The sequence below is a fragment of the Chaetura pelagica genome, unplaced genomic scaffold, assembly GCF_000747805.2.
Source record: "Chaetura pelagica isolate M959 unplaced genomic scaffold, ChaPel_1.0 scaffold583, whole genome shotgun sequence".
NCBI lineage: Eukaryota > Metazoa > Chordata > Aves > Apodiformes > Apodidae > Chaetura > Chaetura pelagica.
The window spans coordinates 523377-532496 of NW_009952719.1; positions in this window are offsets into that span (position 1 = coordinate 523377).

Consider the following 9120-nt stretch of genomic DNA (forward strand, 5'->3'; position numbering starts at 1 on the left):
AGCCAGGGCTCCTCGGGGGTCTGACGGTGCCTCTTCCTCTCCCCCTCCCTGCTGGAATGCCCCAGAAATGATAGTGGGGTTTACAGCACGGAAAACACCCTGGATTTCTTCGTGGGGGGGAAAAGCCTCTCCCAGCCCTGCTTGTGTGTCCTAAAAAACCTTGTCCCTAAGCAGCCTGAAATAAATGCTCAGGAGTAAATGCTGGTGCCTCTGTAAGGTGCCAGCAGGGTATTTCCCACACACTCTGCAGGAGGCAGGTAACAGGTTCCCCCTCAACATCTTCCCCCCTCGTTCAAGTCAGCCAGTTCCTGCACTATCTTATCAGCACCCTCATTATACCCTCAGAAACACAGGGTAAACATCTCCAGCAAACTGCTCTTGATGGCAATTTCCTTGCTAAATAAGCCACTTCCCTGCTTGAGTGATGGTTAGGAGAGAGGATTTTTGTAACTGCTGCTGTTTGAACAAGTGAGAAGTAAATACAGGTCCCTTCCTGGGAGCACACACCTGCACCTGCTCTGGGAGCTCCATCCCAGGCAGAGGTAGGAAGGTGTCTGTGGGAACTGCTCATTAAAATACTGGCAGCTCCTCACTGCTGCTTTGTTCAGTTTCTAACCTGGAATTTGGCTGAGGGAGGAAGATACGACTGGCAGAAGCTGCCAAGGGGATTTTCATAGTCCAGGCTGCCTGTCAGACAGTTGGGTTTACATCTTATTCCAAAGGATGGTTCCTCCACTGGCACAGCATCTCTCAGAGCACTGACATGGGCTGTGCTGGGAAGAGCTGGGTTGTGCTGGGGATGACAAACTGGCAATGCTGCTGGCTGGGCACCCATCAGTGAGCAGAGCTGTGCTGAGCAGCAGGAAGGTGACAGAGGACCTGCCAGCTTCATTCAGCCCCTGCCTGTCTCTGCTTCCATCACCTGCCACGGCTGCTGTGGGATTTAGAGCAGTCCTGGGGCTGCTTCACAGCAGGGAATGCAGCTGGATGCAGGCAAGCTGGGACCTGTTGGGGATTTCAAGTGCTTCCTCTGCTCTTCTGCAGAATTTTAGCTCAAGCACAGCCTAAGAAAGCCCTTTCAGCTTCCTGGGATGTTTACTCCTTCTCAGAGTGACCCAGTCTGCCCCATCTCAGCCTGTACAATCTGGCTGGAGCTGAGCCCTTGGCTGCATTGCCCTCCTATTCAAAGGCAGAAAGAGGGAGGATGGGGAAAAGGAAAAAAAAAAAAACACCAAACCAAACAAACAGAAACGAAATTAGTCTCCCAGCTGGTAGTAAAGCTTCCTTGCAGCAATTCCAGAAGCCTGTCCAATTTCTTCTCCCATTACAAAGCTTTGTTGCAGACTTTTGCAGCTTGCCTTCCCCTCCGTGAGCTCTGAGTTAATTCCTCCCCCAGTCTGGGCTGGGATGGCTTTCTCAGATGGGCACCTTCCCACTCCAGCTCTGCCTGTATCTCTCTTCTTGCTCCTGTTTCACAAAGATGTATTTTTTCCTTCCTTTCCCCCTGTAAATAACACCACATATGGCCACAAACAGTGTGTTCAGCCAGCAGCTCTGCTCCTGACAGGAGCCAGTGCTAAACTAAGCAAACAGCATCATTCAGCAGCCTGGCCTGCTGCCCACCTGAGCAGGCTGAAGTAATGCTTTAAAGATCAGGGAGAGAGCAGAGACATCAGGAGGTGAAAGTGAAGCTTTTTAAAGAGCAAGTCAAATCCAGATGAAAGGCAGAGGACAGAAAATCCCCTTGGTGTTCTGCACAGATTGCTTTGGTTGGGTTCTTGCAGGGATGTTGTGGCACTGGAGCTGATTTCTGTGCTGCTCCATGTGCAGCAAAGTTAGAGCAAAGTACTTTTGTACTATTGTGTTGGTGACTAAGAGGAAGGTTTAACAGAAAGCAAGATCTAAGCAGAGACCCTTGGTTTTTAACTCTGCTTTTTTGGAGCTGGAGGAATTAGAAGTGAGAAGGAAGGTCATGTCTGTCCATTCTGTGCTGAATCTTGGTTCCAGTGGATATCTAGTTGAGGGAAGTGCATTTCATCCCCTTTTGCAGCAGGCCCAGCTTTCCAGGCAGAGGATGTATGTGATGAGGTGCAGGAGCAGCAGGCTGGCTGGAAACCTTGCTCTGAGACAAGATCTGAAATAACTACAGTTCCCTGAGGGTATATATGGTAGAAGGGGCAATGCAGAGCTTTAGAGTGAGAGTCCTCCAAGTCTTGACATGCCATGAAAGGAATCTTTTAGACTTAAAATTGGTGGGGAAAGGAAGCTGGGCTGATCCTGGCATTGTGAGGGAGATGTGCTGCAGATTTCTAGGGTCAGCCTGGGACATGGAGTCCTGCATAACTGTTGGTCTGATCCAGAGTGAGAAAGTGTGTTAGTCAGGAAGTGGAAGTCTCTCATTAGCATGAAAAATCCATGCCATGAATAACAGAAGGGAATATATTCTAGCATGTGATAGTGGGTGAATTTCTTCACCAGTTTTCACTGAACCAGTGAGGAAAGGTATTGCCCTGAACTGGAATTTGATAAGTGATGAGGACACTGTACTGAGAAAGTAACCTTGGATTCAGAGAGTAACTGCTGATTTGATTAAAATGAAATGGAAAGACAAACAAAGCCTGCAAATAAGGTTCTTGATTTCAAACAGGCAAATCTTTGTTGGGTAGGAAGAATCCACAGGAATGAAAATTGGACTCAGCAGCTCAGAGGAGCCTTGAAATTCTTCCAAGTTAAAAAAAACCAAAAACAACAAAACCCAAAGCTCAAAATGTTTGAGAGGTGGGAACACCTTCCAAGTGTGGTTTGCAGTTCTAGCTAAGATGAGCAACCACCTCAGAAGGCTGCTGACAGTGATCAGAATGCCTGCAAGGGATGGAGAAACAGGCCAGATCAGCAGAGAAAGCAGCAGCTTAGAGGTCAGCATGTGGAGGAATCAATGAGAGCTGTCAGAAGCTGAGATGACCAACCTCACAACGGGCTCTGACACAACCAGCCCTGAGTTCTTTGGGTGTGGAAGAAAAAGAGCAAGGAGGGAAGGAAGAAATGGTGATGCTCTGCAGTCAGCATGGGGTAGAGATGAAGGCAGGTCTAATTGCCTCAGCAGGGCTTAATCATCAGTGGGAAACAGAGCTAAATGTGGGGCAAGTGAAGGCAAAGGTAGCAAAAGGGAAATTGCCAAGTTCCTGGTAGAAACAAAACTCAGAGCTTGCTTTCTGGTGGAGGGGAGGCAGGGAAATACCTTCTCCCCTCTGGTTCTAGAAGAGTGGAGGAAATCACAGACCTTTCATCAGGAGTTTTAAGAAGTCTGTGTCAGCTCAGCATGATCACAGGAGCAGAGCATTCGATACCTACAATTCAAAAGGGGATGAGGTGGGCAGAGATTATTGCAGATGATTATGGAAATGCCACCTCACTTCTCAGCACCATGTCAGAGCCTATTTTGCAGAAGTGTTAAGGCTACACACAAATGGAAAATTAAGTTGTGGCTTCCTGGGAGGGAGTAGTTGTTTCTCTTTTCTAAAATAATCCACCTTGTAGATAGAGTGTGGGGAAAAAAAAACCTACAAAACCTTTCTAGGTTGCTTTAGATGAAGCTTGAGCTATTTCAAGGAAGGGAGTGTGTGATACAGTTTCTCCTAACACAGTTTCTCCTTTGTGCAGCCTGGGCTGGTGGGAGGTGTCCCTGCCCATAGCAGGGAAGTTGGCACCTGGTGATCTTTAAGGTCCCTTCCATCCTTAACCATTTCATTATTCCATTCTATGATCATTTCCCAGGAGGAGGAGACAGGCCTTCTGAGAAGTGGTGCTGCTGATCAGCTTGGAGGCAGCAATGCCCTTCAGCAGCTTTCCTAATTGCCTCTGAAGAGGCAGTGCAGGCCAGAGTCCAGTTCCTGGGTCCTGCTCTTGGCCTTCCCACCACTGGGCTGTGTGTTTGTGGCTGTGACCCCATCTCTGGCATCACGGTGCAAAGATGAACGAGGCTGGAAGAGCTGCCAAGTATCACTGCTGGTATTTCCAGCCCCAGCATATTCAGGCCACCTCCTCCATGTCATTCCATGCTCTCTCACTCTCTGGCTGCCCTGAGAGCTCAGAGTAACCCGAGTCTGTCCTTCCCCTTTTCCTTACTTTCTCTCCTCTTGCTCAGGCACGTTCCTGAGCAGGTCAGAAGTCAGTGCTGCTTCAGGAGGGAGCCCCTGATGCTCTCAGCAGGGACATGGCAGGAGAGGAGCCAGCTGGCAGGGAAAGGAGTCCGAGGTGGCAGGAAAAGGCAGAAAGCACCATGAGAGAAGCAGAGGAAAAGTCAAGAAGAGAGAGAAAGCATTTCTGGCTCTGATTGGTGGGGAACCTCCCCTTTGCTGTCCCTTAGCAAATTTCCCCTGGTTTTGTAGCTGCTGCAGCCTCCAGCCTGGGAGCAGGGGAAGAGGAAAGAAAAGGAAGAGGTGGGAGAAGGCCCAAGTCTTGCTGAACCAGTGGGCTGTGGAACCTGCTGTCAGTGCTTGCTCCCTGCTTGCTCCCTGCCCTTCCCTGTCCCCAGGAGCAGGGTGAGCCTGCAGGAGAAGGAAGGGGCTGCAGAGAAGCAGCAAAGGCAGCAATGGAGATGGGAAGGGGGAACAGGAGGGGGGCTGTGCTGCTAGCCCCTTGCTGCAGGCACCTCAGGGTCCAGCAGTGACACAGGACTCCCTCTGGACCATTCTTTGCCAGCCAGGAGTTTCTGGTACAGCCAAAAACTTCCTCCCTGGCTGGCAGGGAGCAGTTGGACTCCAGTCCCTGCTTCCCCTCTGGGCACTGGAGGAAAAGATGGGAAGATAACTCCATTGGAAGAATCTGTTCTGAGTTTGGGGGTTTTGTTCTTTCTTTTTTTTAAAAAAAAACAAACAAAACCCACAGTAAATGCCTCTAATATTAAGCTGGGCTGCCCATAATTCTCCAAATCTTGCAGTGAGCAGGCCCACTCCTGCTCTGACTCAGGGCAGGAGATGTTCAAAGTGCTCCTGCAGGGCAGGGGAGGGGGGTTGGCAGCTGGTTGCTTCATCATCTCTTCCAGAGCTGTTTGTTGACCTTGCAGCTTTGCACTCTCTCCTGTCCACTCCAGCCTGTGGCCTCTGCCTTTCTCACAGCTCTCCAAGTCCCCTCCTCAGTGTCACTTCAGGGCTGTGTCTGTGTGGCAGAGCACACCTGCCTTCTCTCCAGGTGCTCTGTATGGGCCAAATAATGACCAGTCAGTCCCACCCATCCTGAGGGGCTGTGAGTATCCACCCCCAGCTCTCAGACAGAGCCTTCCCCACACACCAGGCATGAACACGAGGTATTACAGCAGCCTACAAGCCTTCCCAGCCAGGATTAATCATTACACCAAACGTAACACTTCCCTTAAAACCTGAAACTGCTTTGGCCACACAAAAACCTGAATGACTTCAGTGACAAGCTAGGCAAGGGCTGCCCTGCCCTTGGCTGTCCTTTCCTCCAGCCAGTCCCTTGCAGCCTCACCAGGAAGGTGTTTGTTATCACCAGGTGCATCTCAGGTTTGCGTGACAGCTCTGCCACCAGCCTCAAGGGTTCCCTTTCCCCTTCCCACCCCACCTCCAGTGTCTGCAGGTGTGTGGCAGGAGCCAGCCTTGCCTGGGACCTGGGCTTGTTCTCCTCATCAGCATAAACCACAGCAGAATGTCCTGGCCAGGGAGGAACCAGCAGCAGAGCTGGGACAGTGCATGCCCACCACATCTGCCCTGGCCTGGGGAGGCTCCTCCATCCCCTGCCTCCCTGCTGCTGCTGCTGGAAGGCATGGGAGGGCTGCCTGGCATCTCCTGCTGCCTGGCTTCACAGCTGGTGACTTTAATGGGGGGGAAGGCTTTGCAGGGAACAGGCCTGTGTCTGTTTGGAGCTTGTGTTTTGAACGGGGGGCCCCTCTTTCTGACCCCACCTCCTTCCCCCTGTTTTACGAGAAGCTGGCCTCTTTCAACTGACAGCAGGGCTTTCCTGCCAGGCTTGTTAGCTTGAGCTGGGAACAATTTCCTTTGAACTCAGCTTGAATTAACATCTCCATGGCAATAGGATCAGGGCTTTGTCTCCTGCAACCTGCCCTTCACCCTCAACAAGAGGTTCTACCGGGAGCTGGGAAGGGAACACTGTGCCACCCAGCACCACCACCTCCTCCCAGGGGAAAGCAGAGGCGTTTGCTGGGAGGGCAAGGCAAGGATGATTCTCCTCTCTGTAACTTCCCCGGAGGAGGGGAGGTTCAGGGAAGCTGCAGCAGATGCTGGCAGGTCCTTGCTCGGTTTAGATCAACTCGCAGCACAAAGTGCCAGCAAGTGAATGTGTGTGTTGGGGGTAGAAGGAAAACAGTTTGTTTCTTTTCGCCTTAAACAATCCCAAACAAACACAGTTCCCCTGGGACTGGATTTCCCTGGTGCTGAGCCAGTGCAGTGGAAGGAGAACAGTGCTCCTGCTTTATCCAGAGGCAAGTGTTTTCCCTCCTGCCCTGTGCTGTCACCCTACCCCTCCCAGAGCCCCCCAGTTCCACACCTCCACCTCTTCCCTGTTTGCTCCTTCACCTCCACAGCTTGGGAGTCTGCAGCTGCCCCAGGAGGCTGGCTGGGTGGCTCTCCCACCCTCTCACCAGGTGGGGTGATGCCCACAGCACGTCCCACCAGCTCCCCTCCTCTCCCTGCAGCGTGCAAGAGCCCTGTGCAAGTCAGTGACCTGCCTGCTCATCAGGTGCCCCTCCTTACCCCTCCCTGAGGCTCCCCAGAAGGCAGACCCCCTTCTTCAGCCTGTTATGAAACTTGACCTTTCCAGCTATGCTAACTATGCATCACCCCCAGCCCAGGCACCAGATAAAGGGCCACTTTATTCCCTGCCTGTCTCCCTCCTACTCCCAGCCCTGGCCCACGTGGCTCTGTCTGCTTGGCAGTGCTGGGATCTCACTAACAATATGGGGTGGGTTTTTTTTTCCCTCTGGTAGAGTGAGAGGCTGGTTTTCCAGCCAAGTCTGTAGGTGGGAAAAAAGAGGCCTTTTCCTTTGAATGTTGGGTAAATTCTTTGGGAGCTGCCTCAGGGAAATCAAATCTCAGTTCCTTGTTTTTTTGGGGGGCAGAAGAGGGGGAGATGTAAACACTGGAGGAACCACTTCCCATTCTCCCACTTTTCCTCTTCTGTTGAATTTCCTTGCTCCTCAATACCTTGGGAAGGCAGTGCCCTCTTCCTGCTCCAAGCCCTGCAGGTGCCTGGGCAAGCCAGGGAAGTCCCAGATGGATGTTGTGTGTCCAGAGAAGTTTTCTGGGCGTTACACTGAAACCAAGGCCGTGGCAACTCTGGTCCCCCAAGAGGCTCAAGGAGGACAATGTCCTCTCCAGCATATGGATACTGGGGTCAGCATGGGTTCAGCACAAGGAAGGGAACACGGGAGCAATGCTCAGAGCTCCTGGTTGTGCAAGGTGGTTGTGCTTGTTTGATTTCCTTTCCTACCTCCTCCTTCCCCCCCAGAGTGTTTTTTCCTCCCTCCTCGGACGGAGCTCCAGCAGCTGGATCCCAGCAGGCACTTTTCATTCTCTGTTAATGAGAAACTCCTGCACTTTGTCCCTTGAAACGGAGCCATGTTCTCCACGTGGTTGTGGGGAAGGGCTCCAGCTGAGGTTACGGTGAGAAAGGGAGGCCAAGGGATAAGGCAGCTCCCCTTCTCCGGGGGGTTCCTGTGCCAGGGGCTGAGCTGGGTGCTGGGAAGGCACCAGCTGAAAGCCAGTTGCTGGGGGAATCAAAGCCTGTCTGGCCTCACCCTGCTGACCCTGTGCTGACTCAGCGGGCTGTCTGCATCTCTTCATTCCAGGGAATGGGAATTCATCCCTTTACACTTCCCACCTCCCCCAGCTCCATCCTCAGCTGTGATTAGCACGCAAGAGGCTACATGCACGTACCAGCCTCCCTTCTACAGTCACTATGAATCATAAACCAGTGGGATGGTATCCTGGAGCTGGAGAACAGGGGTCATTCCTCATCTTTTGGTGGAGCTGGGCTGGCCTGGCTTATTCCCATGGGAGTAGCTTTGGGTCAGGACCTGGGAAGCTCCTAGTGCTGGAGCAGCCCCCCAGCTGGTCCCTGGGGCAGCAACCAGCAGTGTCACTGAGCAGGAAGGGGAGTTTCCTTTTTCCCACCCCAGGCTTTACTGCCTAGAGCCAGAAACCTGCCTGGCATGCCAGGAGGTGCAGCTTTCCCCATTAATCCAGCCCCCCTGTTGCAAAATTGGTATCTGAGCATGCTTGCAGGGGTGGGTCCCCTCTGTGCACCCCACCAGGGTACAGCATCTGCTTTCTGAGCTGCTGCTCTCCTGCCTCTGCTCTCAACAGGCAGAGCACAAAGCACCAAGCTCTGCCTCCCTCCTGCTGCAATTAGTGCCTCTGATCTCAAGCAGGATCTCTCTCATTTCTCACTAACACAGACAAGAGTGCCCTGACCCTTTTTGTGGCTCCATCCCAGTCAGGGATTCTTGTTTCCTTGCAATCCTGCCCTCAGAGCTGTGAAGGGAATATGATGTGATTCCTCCTGGGGTGCTAAGAGCTGCTGAACTGACTCCAGGCTGCAGCCTCCCTCAGAGTGCCCTGCAAGCAGTGGGATGTGTTCCCTCAGCCTGGGCACTCTGGGTGACTTGCAGCCCTGGAATGAGCTGGCAGGGCAGCTGCAAGGAGGACCATCTTGTTCTGTGCTTAGCCAAGCTCATGCCACAGTCCCTTGGGCAAACAAGGGGACTTCCCAGTGGCAGCTGCCTGACTGCAGCTCTCACGTCCCCTCTCTGTTTTCTTTCACACTTCTCTGCTTCCATGAATCACTATCTGAGGGGCTGGGCTCTGGTTTTCTCCACAACGTGACTGAAAAAGACATATCCTGAACTCCAGAGTAGCAGCTTGAGCCAAACCTCTTCAGACTTTGGGTTATGTGCAATTCAGAGCCCAGCTCTTTCAGGAGGGAGGGCTGGGAGCTCTCAGCTTTGGGATCAGGTAGCTTCATAAAAGGTGCTGCTGATCTCTCCCTTCTGCCAGGGAAGGCAGAAGCTTCATCCCTTTGATGCACTGGAGGGGAGAAAAAAAACCCCACAGCTTTCCAGCTCTGAAGCTCTCTCAGCTTTTGCAT